Source organism: Hyla sarda, unplaced genomic scaffold, assembly GCF_029499605.1.
Source record: "Hyla sarda isolate aHylSar1 unplaced genomic scaffold, aHylSar1.hap1 scaffold_576, whole genome shotgun sequence".
Taxonomy (NCBI): Eukaryota; Metazoa; Chordata; class Amphibia; order Anura; family Hylidae; genus Hyla; species Hyla sarda.
In genome coordinates this window covers 47143-60118 of record NW_026610588.1, presented here as the reverse complement: position 1 = coordinate 60118, position 12976 = coordinate 47143, and the positions used below count along the sequence as shown (strand labels likewise).

Here is a 12976-nt window from a genome sequence, read left to right as displayed (position 1 = left end):
TTTTTGGCTGCAGCAGCAGCAAGGCCCACAGGGCTGGCTAGCTGGCTAGCCAGCAAGCAGGTAGCAATGAAAGTAGGAATCTTTCTTTTTAACCCTGTAAGGGGGTGGTGCACTGTACCCGAAGATACTGCCATATCGGGTCAATGCATAGGGCGACGGAAGCAAGCTTCGAAATCGGCCCCCGTTCTCAAAAATCCATTTAATATATGGTCCCCAGATAGGGGACGTATCAGATATTAAACTGATAAGAACAGATACTACACTTGATCTTAGCCAAAAGGCCGAGAAGCGATAACCGTGAAAGGGGCGGGCCCAACAAGGTGCCCTTCATGGGCACTATCACTGCTTGCTGTCAGGGAGGCTGCCAGACAATTTTCCATGCACACTCTGGGCTGGGGGGCAGTCAACCACCAGTACACACAGCAGAACCTAAACCCATACCATTATTGCTAAGCAGCAAGACAGGGGCCCATTGCACTCCCACGGGGCCTTTTTAAATGCAATCCATAACCCGGATTTGCCAGGAACCCTTCTTACTCCTCCTACTTGCATGTGACACTGGGCTTAGGATCTGCATAGGAAACACACACACAAGCACACACCTACCTTTGTTGCCTGCAGATGCCTCCTTGGCTGTCCCCAAACGGTATCAAACCAACACCCACGGGAAGCTGTAAGCATAGAGGACATGCCTGCACCCCATTGGACTTACCTGTGTGGGTTAAACCCGGGTTATTTGACAACCTATGGCAGTGATGGTTCTGCTCAGGCAGAGCAGTGCTGATGCTCCTCATAAAGCTGTCGCTGCTGTGAAGGTTCTAGGTGACATCACAAATCCCTATGGTTACATACACAACAAAGCTGGGTTGTTGTTGTTTACACTCTGCAAGGCCTGTGGAAGTGAGTGACATCATAGCACTGTAGTTCTGAGGGTTCTAGATGGATGCAACAATCTCCTGTTGCTTCTATGAAGGCCATAATAGACGACATCACCAAACAGCTCCATAGTCACATACACAGCAAAGGAGAGATGTTGTTTACACCTAGTGATGTCAGTGGTATTGAGTGACATCACAGCACAGTGCTAAGGCTCCTGGGCCTGGACACAGCAGCGGCTGCAATATCTCAACGGAGAATACGTTTATATATATGTGTGTGTGTGCGCGTATATATATATATATATATATATATATATATATATATATATATATTTCTCCGCCGAAATCACTTTTAAACCCATTTCCACCTTTTTTTCCCTTCTCTTCCTCTTACTTTTTTTTCACGTTTTTTTACGTTTTTCTCCTTTTCGCCTCTTTTCTGGGCGTATTATTCTTCTTTTTCTTCTTTTTTTTCGTCTAATGCATACCCCATCAGTGCAGCAATGCTTATTCAATACCGCCAGCAGATGGAGACACTGGGGGATAATTTTCTAAGGATTTATACTGATTTTTCCTGTCTGAATTTGTCGCACAGAAAGTTGCAGGCCAAATATGTGTGACATTTCTGCGACTTTAGCTTCTAGAGCATTTTTACAACATTATACATAGGTGCTGAATACATAAAAAGCGACTGTTCAGCGACAGACAAGTCGCATCGGCTGAAAGTAGGCCAGAATGTCAGTCCATGTTGGAGCAGGTTTAGATACAGTCTAAAGTATAGATCTCAAAGTCTGTGCACAGAATTTAGCAAGGGCCTCGCACCTTCTGATGCATCAGAAAGGTGCACAATAGCATAGCCTAACCCTCTGTACTTTGGTCTATATTGATGCGGGACATAGACAGCCAGCTGATGACCAATCCATTAGTGCAATGGATGGCTGGAAGCATTTGTCTTTGCCTTTGCAATACCACAGAAGCAATGCATGGTCAATGTACAGCAATGACACACCTGTGTGAACAGCCAGGAGACCCCCCCCCCCCCCCCCATGTTATGTTACATAGTTACATAGTTAGTACGGTCGAAAAAAGACATATGTCCATCAAGTTCAACCAGGGAATTAAGGGGTAGGGGTGTGGCGCGATATTGGGGAAGGGATGAGATTTTATATTTCTTCATAAGCATTAATCTTATTTTGTCAATTAGGAACATTCAGCACCCACCCGCTATCAAGGCAGCTGCCTATCATGTCATGCCCTACCTGCACAGGTGTGCTGGCTACTCAAATGATCCAATTAAGGAGGCCATTTAGTCAGCAGCAGCAGAAGTCCTGTGCCTGGATGCTCCAACAGCGGCCAGACACAAGCAGAAGCAGAAGCAGCAGAAGCAGCAGCAGCACCACCTTTTGTTTTTTGGCTGCAGCAGCAGCAAGGCCCACAGGGCTGGCTAGCTGGCTAGCCAGCAAGCAGGTAGCAATGAAAGTAGGAATCTTTCTTTTTAACCCTGTAAGGGGGTGGTGCACTGTACCCGAAGATACTGCCATATCGGGTCAATGCATAGGGCGACGGAAGCAAGCTTCGAAATCGGCCCCCGTTCTCAAAAATCCATTTAATATATGGTCCCCAGATAGGGGACGTATCAGATATTAAACTGATAAGAACAGATACTACACTTGATCTTAGCCAAAAGGCCGAGAAGCGATAACCATGAAAGGGGCGGGCCCAACAAGGTGCCCTTCATGGGCACTATCACTGCTTGCTGTCAGGGAGGCTGCCAGACAATTTTCCATGCACACTCTGGGCTGGGGGGCAGTCAACCACCAGTACACACAGCAGAACCTAAACCCATACCATTATTGCTAAGCAGCAAGACAGGGGCCCATTGCACTCCCACGGGGCCTTTTTAAATGCAATCCATAACCCGGATTTGCCAGGAACCCTTCTTACTCCTCCTACTTGCATGTGACACTGGGCTTAGGATCTGCATAGGAAACACACACAAGCACACACCTACCTTTGTTGCCTGCAGATGCCTCCTTGGCTGTCCCCAAACGGTATCAAACCAACACCCACGGGAAGCTGTAAGCATAGAGGACATGCCTGCACCCCATTGGACTTACCTGTGTGGGTTAAACCCGGGTTATTTGACAACCTATGGCGGTGATGGTTCTGCTCAGGCAGAGCAGTGCTGATGCTCCTCATAAAGCTGTCGCTGCTGTGAAGGTTCTAGGTGACATCACAAATCCCTATGGTTACATACACAACAAAGCTGGGTTGTTATTGTTTACACTCTGCAAGGCCTGTGGAAGTGAGTGACATCATAGCACTGTAGTTCTGAGGGTTCTAGATGGATGCAACAATCTCCTGTTGCTTCTATGAAGGCCATAATAGACGACATCACCAAACAGCTCCATAGTCACATACACAGCAAAGGAGAGATGTTGTTTACACCTAGTGATGTCAGTGGTATTGAGTGACATCACAGCACAGTGCTAAGGCTCCTGGGCCTGGACACAGCAGCGGCTGCAATATCTCAACGGAGAATACGTTTATATATATGTGTGTGTGTGCGCGTATATATATATATATATATATATATATATATATATATATATATTTCTCCGCCGAAATCACTTTTAAACCCATTTCCACCTTTTTTTCCCTTCTCTTCCTCTTACTTTTTTTTCACGTTTTTTTACGTTTTTCTCCTTTTCGCCTCTTTTCTGGGCGTATTATTCTTCTTTTTCTTCTTTTTTTTCGTCTAATGCATACCCCATCAGTGCAGCAATGCTTATTCAATACCGCCAGCAGATGGAGACACTGGGGGATAATTTTCTAAGGATTTATACTGATTTTTCCTGTCTGAATTTGTCGCACAGAAAGTTGCAGGCCAAATATGTGTGACATTTCTGCGACTTTAGCTTCTAGAGCATTTTTACAACATTATACATAGGTGCTGAATACATAAAAAGCGACTGTTCAGCGACAGACAAGTCGCATCGGCTGAAAGTAGGCCAGAATGTCAGTCCATGTTGGAGCAGGTTTAGATACAGTCTAAAGTATAGATCTCAAAGTCTGTGCACAGAATTTAGCAAGGGCCTCGCACCTTCTGATGCATCAGGTAGGTGCACAATAGCATAGCCTAACCCTCTGTACTTTGGTCTATATTGATGCGGGACATAGACAGCCAGCTGATGACCAATCCATTAGTGCAATGGATGGCTGGAAGCATTTGTCTTTGCCTTTGCAATACCACAGAAGCAATGCATGGTCAATGTACAGCAATGACACACCTGTGTGAACAGCCAGGAGACCCCCCCCCCCCCCATGTTATGTTACATAGTTACATAGTTAGTACGGTCGAAAAAAGACATATGCCCATCAAGTTCAACCAGGGAATTAAGGGGTAGGGGTGTGGCGCGATATTGGGGAAGGGATGAGATTTTATATTTCTTCATAAGCATTAATCTTATTTTGTCAATTAGGAACATTCAGCACCCACCCGCTATCAAGGCAGCTGCCTATCATGTCATGCCCTACCTGCACAGGTGTGCTGGCTACTCAAATGATCCAATTAAGGAGGCCATTTAGTCAGCAGCAGCAGAAGTCCTGTGCCTGGACGCTCCAACAGCGGCCAGACACAAGCAGAAGCAGAAGCAGCAGAAGCAGCAGCAGCACCACCTTTTGTTTTTTGGCTGCAGCAGCAGCAAGGCCCACAGGGCTGGCTAGCTGGCTAGCCAGCAAGCAGGTAGCAATGAAAGTAGGAATCTTTCTTTTTAACCCTGTAAGGGGGTGGTGCACTGTACCCGAAGATACTGCCATATCGGGTCAATGCATAGGGCGACGGAAGCAAGCTTCGAAATCGGCCCCCGTTCTCAAAAATCCATTTAATATATGGTCCCCAGATAGGGGACGTATCAGATATTAAACTGATAAGAACAGATACTACACTTGATCTTAGCCAAAAGGCAGAGAAGCGATAACCGTGAAAGGGGCGGGCCCAACAAGGTGCCCTTCATGGGCACTATCACTGCTTGCTGTCAGGGAGGCTGCCAGACAATTTTCCATGCACACTCTGGGCTGGGGGGCAGTCAACCACCAGTACACACAGCAGAACCTAAACCCATACCATTATTGCTAAGCAGCAAGACAGGGGCCCATTGCACTCCCACGGGGCCTTTTTAAATGCAATCCATAACCCGGATTTGCCAGGAACCCTTCTTACTCCTCCTACTTGCATGTGACACTGGGCTTAGGATCTGCATAGGAAACACACACACAAGCACACACCTACCTTTGTTGCCTGCAGATGCCTCCTTGGCTGTCCCCAAACGGTATCAAACCAACACCCACGGGAAGCTGTAAGCATAGAGGACATGCCTGCACCCCATTGGACTTACCTGTGTGGGTTAAACCCGGGTTATTTGACAACCTATGGCGGTGATGGTTCTGCTCAGGCAGAGCAGTGCTGATGCTCCTCATAAAGCTGTCGCTGCTGTGAAGGTTCTAGGTGACATCACAAATCCCTATGGTTACATACACAACAAAGCTGGGTTGTTGTTGTTTACACTCTGCAAGGCCTGTGGAAGTGAGTGACATCATAGCACTGTAGTTCTGAGGGTTCTAGATGGATGCAACAATCTCCTGTTGCTTCTATGAAGGCCATAATAGACGACATCACCAAACAGCTCCATAGTCACATACACAGCAAAGGAGAGATGTTGTTTACACCTAGTGATGTCAGTGGTATTGAGTGACATCACAGCACAGTGCTAAGGCTCCTGGGCCTGGACACAGCAGCGGCTGCAATATCTCAACGGAGAATACGTTTATATATATGTGTGTGTGTGTGTGCGCGTATATATATATATATATATATATATATATATATATATATATATATATATTTTCCTCCGCCGAAATCACTTTTAAACCCATTTCCACCTTTTTTTCCCTTCTCTTCCTCTTACTTTTTTTTCACGTTTTTTTACGTTTTTCTCCTTTTCGCCTCTTTTCTGGGCGTATTATTCTTCTTTTTCTTCTTTTTTTTCGTCTAATGCATACCCCATCAGTGCAGCAATGCTTATTCAATACCGCCAGCAGATGGAGACACTGGGGGATAATTTTCTAAGGATTTATACTGATTTTTCCTGTCTGAATTTGTCGCACAGAAAGTTGCAGGCCAAATATGTGTGACATTTCTGCGACTTTAGCTTCTAGAGCATTTTTACAACATTATACATAGGTGCTGAATACATAAAAAGCGACTGTTCAGCGACAGACAAGTCGCATCGGCTGAAAGTAGGCCAGAATGTCAGTCCATGTTGGAGCAGGTTTAGATACAGTCTAAAGTATAGATCTCAAAGTCTGTGCACAGAATTTAGCAAGGGCCTCGCACCTTCTGATGCATCAGGTAGGTGCACAATAGCATAGCCTAACCCTCTGTACTTTGGTCTATATTGATGCGGGACATAGACAGCCAGCTGATGACCAATCCATTAGTGCAATGGATGGCTGGAAGCATTTGTCTTTGCCTTTGCAATACCACAGAAGCAATGCATGGTCAATGTACAGCAATGACACACCTGTGTGAACAGCCAGGAGACCCCCCCCCCCCCCCATGTTATGTTACATAGTTACATAGTTAGTACGGTCGAAAAAAGACATATGTCCATCAAGTTCAACCAGGGAATTAAGGGGTAGGGGTGTGGCGCGATATTGGGGAAGGGATGAGATTTTATATTTCTTCATAAGCATTAATCTTATTTTGTCAATTAGGAACAATCAGCACCCACCCGCTATCAAGGCAGCTGCCTATCATGTCATGCCCTACCTGCACAGGTGTGCTGGCTACTCAAATGATCCAATTAAGGAGGCCATTTAGTCAGCAGCAGCAGAAGTCCTGTGCCTGGACGCTCCAACAGCGGCCAGACACAAGCAGAAGCAGAAGCAGCAGAAGCAGCAGCAGCACCACCTTTTGTTTTTTGGCTGCAGCAGCAGCAAGGCCCACAGGGCTGGCTAGCTGGCTAGCCAGCAAGCAGGTAGCAATGAAAGTAGGAATCTTTCTTTTTAACCCTGTAAGGGGGTGGTGCACTGTACCCGAAGATACTGCCATATCGGGTCAATGCATAGGGCGACGGAAGCAAGCTTCGAAATCGGCCCCCGTTCTCAAAAATCCATTTAATATATGGTCCCCAGATAGGGGACGTATCAGATATTAAACTGATAAGAACAGATACTACACTTGATCTTAGCCAAAAGGCCGAGAAGCGATAACCGTGAAAGGGGCGGGCCCAACAAGGTGCCCTTCATGGGCACTATCACTGCTTGCTGTCAGGGAGGCTGCCAGACAATTTTCCATGCACACTCTGGGCTGGGGGGCAGTCAACCACCAGTACACACAGCAGAACCTAAACCCATACCATTATTGCTAAGCAGCAAGACAGGGGCCCATTGCACTCCCACGGGGCCTTTTTAAATGCAATCCATAACCCGGATTTGCCAGGAACCCTTCTTACTCCTCCTACTTGCATGTGACACTGGGCTTAGGATCTGCATAGGAAACACACACACAAGCACACACCTACCTTTGTTGCCTGCAGATGCCTCCTTGGCTGTCCCCAAACGGTATCAAACCAACACCCACGGGAAGCTGTAAGCATAGAGGACATGCCTGCACCCCATTGGACTTACCTGTGTGGGTTAAACCCGGGTTATTTGACAACCTATGGCGGTGATGGTTCTGCTCAGGCAGAGCAGTGCTGATGCTCCTCATAAAGCTGTCGCTGCTGTGAAGGTTCTAGGTGACATCACAAATCCCTATGGTTACATACACAACAAAGCTGGGTTGTTGTTGTTTACACTCTGCAAGGCCTGTGGAAGTGAGTGACATCATAGCACTGTAGTTCTGAGGGTTCTAGATGGATGCAACAATCTCCTGTTGCTTCTATGAAGGCCATAATAGACGACATCACCAAACAGCTCCATAGTCACATACACAGCAAAGGAGAGATGTTGTTTACACCTAGTGATGTCAGTGGTATTGAGTGACATCACAGCACAGTGCTAAGGCTCCTGGGCCTGGACACAGCAGCGGCTGCAATATCTCAACGGAGAATACGTTTATATATATGTGTGTGTGTGCGCGTATATATATATATATATATATATATATATATATATATATATATTTCTCCGCCGAAATCACTTTTAAACCCATTTCCACCTTTTTTTCCCTTCTCTTCCTCTTACTTTTTTTTTCACGTTTTTTTACGTTTTTCTCCTTTTCGCCTCTTTTCTGGGCGTATTATTCTTCTTTTTCTTCTTTTTTTTCGTCTAATGCATACCCCATCAGTGCAGCAATGCTTATTCAATACCGCCAGCAGATGGAGACACTGGGGGATAATTTTCTAAGGATTTATACTGATTTTTCCTGTCTGAATTTGTCGCACAGAAAGTTGCAGGCCAAATATGTGTGACATTTCTGCGACTTTAGCTTCTAGAGCATTTTTACAACATTATACATAGGTGCTGAATACATAAAAAGCGACTGTTCAGCGACAGACAAGTCGCATCGGCTGAAAGTAGGCCAGAATGTCAGTCCATGTTGGAGCAGGTTTAGATACAGTCTAAAGTATAGATCTCAAAGTCTGTGCACAGAATTTAGCAAGGGCCTCGCACCTTCTGATGCATCAGGTAGGTGCACAATAGCATAGCCTAACCCTCTGTACTTTGGTCTATATTGATGCGGGACATAGACAGCCAGCTGATGACCAATCCATTAGTGCAATGGATGGCTGGAAGCATTTGTCTTTGCCTTTGCAATACCACAGAAGCAATGCATGGTCAATGTACAGCAATGACACACCTGTGTGAACAGCCAGGAGACCCCCCCCCCCCCCCCCCCATGTTATGTTACATAGTTACATAGTTAGTACGGTCGAAAAAAGACATATGTCCATCAAGTTCAACCAGGGAATTAAGGGGTAGGGGTGTGGCGCGATATTGGGGAAGGGATGAGATTTTATATTTCTTCATAAGCATTAATCTTATTTTGTCAATTAGGAACATTCAGCACCCACCCGCTATCAAGGCAGCTGCCTATCATGTCATGCCCTACCTGCACAGGTGTGCTGGCTACTCAAATGATCCAATTAAGGAGGCCATTTAGTCAGCAGCAGCAGAAGTCCTGTGCCTGGACGCTCCAACAGCGGCCAGACACAAGCAGAAGCAGAAGCAGCAGAAGCAGCAGCAGCACCACCTTTTGTTTTTTGGCTGCAGCAGCAGCAAGGCCCACAGGGCTGGCTAGCTGGCTAGCCAGCAAGCAGGTAGCAATGAAAGTAGGAATCTTTCTTTTTAACCCTGTAAGGGGGTGGTGCACTGTACCCGAAGATACTGCCATATCGGGTCAATGCATAGGGCGACGGAAGCAAGCTTCGAAATCGGCCCCCGTTCTCAAAAATCCATTTAATATATGGTCCCCAGATAGGGGACGTATCAGATATTAAACTGATAAGAACAGATACTACACTTGATCTTAGCCAAAAGGCCGAGAAGCGATAACCGTGAAAGGGGCGGGCCCAACAAGGTGCCCTTCATGGGCACTATCACTGCTTGCTGTCAGGGAGGCTGCCAGACAATTTTCCATGCACACTCTGGGCTGGGGGGCAGTCAACCACCAGTACACACAGCAGAACCTAAACCCATACCATTATTGCTAAGCAGCAAGACAGGGGCCCATTGCACTCCCACGGGGCCTTTTTAAATGCAATCCATAACCCGGATTTGCCAGGAACCCTTCTTACTCCTCCTACTTGCATGTGACACTGGGCTTAGGATCTGCATAGGAAACACACACACAAGCACACACCTACCTTTGTTGCCTGCAGATGCCTCCTTGGCTGTCCCCAAACGGTATCAAACCAACACCCACGGGAAGCTGTAAGCATAGAGGACATGCCTGCACCCCATTGGACTTACCTGTGTGGGTTAAACCCGGGTTATTTGACAACCTATGGCGGTGATGGTTCTGCTCAGGCAGAGCAGTGCTGATGCTCCTCATAAAGCTGTCGCTGCTGTGAAGGTTCTAGGTGACATCACAAATCCCTATGGTTACATACACAACAAAGCTGGGTTGTTGTTGTTTACACTCTGCAAGGCCTGTGGAAGTGAGTGACATCATAGCACTGTAGTTCTGAGGGTTCTAGATGGATGCAACAATCTCCTGTTGCTTCTATGAAGGCCATAATAGACGACATCACCAAACAGCTCCATAGTCACATACACAGCAAAGGAGAGATGTTGTTTACACCTAGTGATGTCAGTGGTATTGAGTGACATCACAGCACAGTGCTAAGGCTCCTGGGCCTGGACACAGCAGCGGCTGCAATATCTCAACGGAGAATACGTTTATATATATGTGTGTGCGCGTATATATATATATATATATATATATATATATATATATATATATTTCTCCGCCGAAATCACTTTTAAACCCATTTCCACCTTTTTTTCCCTTCTCTTCCTCTTACTTTTTTTTCACGTTTTTTTACGTTTTTCTCCTTTTCGCCTCTTTTCTGGGCGTATTATTCTTCTTTTTCTTCTTTTTTTTCGTCTAATGCATACCCCATCAGTGCAGCAATGCTTATTCAATACCGCCAGCAGATGGAGACACTGGGGGATAATTTTCTAAGGATTTATACTGATTTTTCCTGTCTGAATTTGTCGCACAGAAAGTTGCAGGCCAAATATGTGTGACATTTCTGCGACTTTAGCTTCTAGAGCATTTTTACAACATTATACATAGGTGCTGAATACATAAAAAGCGACTGTTCAGCGACAGACAAGTCGCATCGGCTGAAAGTAGGCCAGAATGTCAGTCCATGTTGGAGCAGGTTTAGATACAGTCTAAAGTATAGATCTCAAAGTCTGTGCACAGAATTTAGCAAGGGCCTCGCACCTTCTGATGCATCAGGTAGGTGCACAATAGCATAGCCTAACCCTCTGTACTTTGGTCTATATTGATGCGGGACATAGACAGCCAGCTGATGACCAATCCATTAGTGCAATGGATGGCTGGAAGCATTTGTCTTTGCCTTTGCAATACCACAGAAGTAATGCATGGTCAATGTACAGCAATGACACACCTGTGTGAACAGCCAGGAGACCCCCCCCCCCCCCCCATGTTATGTTACATAGTTACATAGTTAGTACGGTCGAAAAAAGACATATGTCCATCAAGTTCAACCAGGGAATTAAGGGGTAGGGGTGTGGCGCGATATTGGGGAAGGGATGAGATTTTATATTTCTTCATAAGCATTAATCTTATTTTGTCAATTAGGAACATTCAGCACCCACCCGCTATCAAGGCAGCTGCCTATCATGTCATGCCCTACCTGCACAGGTGTGCTGGCTACTCAAATGATCCAATTAAGGAGGCCATTTAGTCAGCAGCAGCAGAAGTCCTGTGCCTGGACGCTCCAACAGCGGCCAGACACAAGCAGAAGCAGAAGCAGCAGAAGCAGCAGCAGCACCACCTTTTGTTTTTTGGCTGCAGCAGCAGCAAGGCCCACAGGGCTGGCTAGCTGGCTAGCCAGCAAGCAGGTAGCAATGAAAGTAGGAATCTTTCTTTTTAACCCTGTAAGGGGGTGGTGCACTGTACCCGAAGATACTGCCATATCGGGTCAATGCATAGGGCGACGGAAGCAAGCTTCGAAATCGGCCCCCGTTCTCAAAAATCCATTTAATATATGGTCCCCAGATAGGGGACGTATCAGATATTAAACTGATAAGAACAGATACTACACTTGATCTTAGCCAAAAGGCAGAGAAGCGATAACCGTGAAAGGGGCGGGCCCAACAAGGTGCCCTTCATGGGCACTATCACTGCTTGCTGTCAGGGAGGCTGCCAGACAATTTTCCATGCACACTCTGGGCTGGGGGGCAGTCAACCACCAGTACACACAGCAGAACCTAAACCCATACCATTATTGCTAAGCAGCAAGACAGGGGCCCATTGCACTCCCACGGGGCCTTTTTAAATGCAATCCATAACCCGGATTTGCCAGGAACCCTTCTTACTCCTCCTACTTGCATGTGACACTGGGCTTAGGATCTGCATAGGAAACACACACACAAGCACACACCTACCTTTGTTGCCTGCAGATGCCTCCTTGGCTGTCCCCAAACGGTATCAAACCAACACCCACGGGAAGCTGTAAGCATAGAGGACATGCCTGCACCCCATTGGACTTACCTGTGTGGGTTAAACCCGGGTTATTTGACAACCTATGGCGGTGATGGTTCTGCTCAGGCAGAGCAGTGCTGATGCTCCTCATAAAGCTGTCGCTGCTGTGAAGGTTCTAGGTGACATCACAAATCCCTATGGTTACATACACAACAAAGCTGGGTTGTTGTTGTTTACACTCTGCAAGGCCTGTGGAAGTGAGTGACATCATAGCACTGTAGTTCTGAGGGTTCTAGATGGATGCAACAATCTCCTGTTGCTTCTATGAAGGCCATAATAGACGACATCACCAAACAGCTCCATAGTCACATACACAGCAAAGGAGAGATGTTGTTTACACCTAGTGATGTCAGTGGTATTGAGTGACATCACAGCACAGTGCTAAGGCTCCTGGGCCTGGACACAGCAGCGGCTGCAATATCTCAACGGAGAATACGTTTATATATATGTGTGTGTGTGCGCGTATATATATATATATATATATATATATATATATATATATATATATATATATATATTTCTCCGCCGAAATCACTTTTAAACCCATTTCCACCTTTTTTTCCCTTCTCTTCCTCTTACTTTTTTTTCACGTTTTTTTACGTTTTTCTCCTTTTCGCCTCTTTTCTGGGCGTATTATTCTTCTTTTTCTTCTTTTTTTTCGTCTAATGCATACCCCATCAGTGCAGCAATGCTTATTCAATACCGCCAGCAGATGAAGACACTGGGGGATAATTTTCTAAGGATTTATACTGATTTTTCCTGTCTGAATTTGTCGCACAGAAAGTTGCAGGCCAAATATGTGTGACATTTCTGCGACTTTAGCTTCTAGAGCATTTTTACAACATTATACATA

General features: G+C 45.9%; 6 non-coding genes across 6 annotated transcripts; all 6 read right to left on the bottom strand.

The window, feature by feature from the left end:
- Positions 1–102: 102 nt before the first annotated feature.
- On the bottom strand, positions 103–293 carry LOC130340211 (U2 spliceosomal RNA). The gene has a single exon (XR_008880379.1). It is a non-coding gene; the product is annotated as a U2 spliceosomal RNA (small nuclear RNA).
- Positions 294–2387: 2094 nt separating this feature from the next.
- LOC130340210 (U2 spliceosomal RNA) lies at positions 2388–2578 on the bottom strand. Its single transcript, XR_008880378.1, has one exon. It is a non-coding gene; the product is annotated as a U2 spliceosomal RNA (small nuclear RNA).
- Positions 2579–4665: 2087 nt separating this feature from the next.
- LOC130340169 (U2 spliceosomal RNA) lies at positions 4666–4856 on the bottom strand. Its single transcript, XR_008880350.1, has one exon. It is a non-coding gene; the product is annotated as a U2 spliceosomal RNA (small nuclear RNA).
- Positions 4857–6958: 2102 nt separating this feature from the next.
- Positions 6959–7149, bottom strand: LOC130340209 (U2 spliceosomal RNA). The gene has a single exon (XR_008880377.1). It is a non-coding gene; the product is annotated as a U2 spliceosomal RNA (small nuclear RNA).
- Positions 7150–9244: 2095 nt separating this feature from the next.
- Positions 9245–9435, bottom strand: LOC130340208 (U2 spliceosomal RNA). Its single transcript, XR_008880376.1, has one exon. It is a non-coding gene; the product is annotated as a U2 spliceosomal RNA (small nuclear RNA).
- Positions 9436–11522: 2087 nt separating this feature from the next.
- Positions 11523–11713, bottom strand: LOC130340167 (U2 spliceosomal RNA). Its single transcript, XR_008880349.1, has one exon. It is a non-coding gene; the product is annotated as a U2 spliceosomal RNA (small nuclear RNA).
- Between the last annotated feature and the right edge of the window lie 1263 nt (positions 11714–12976).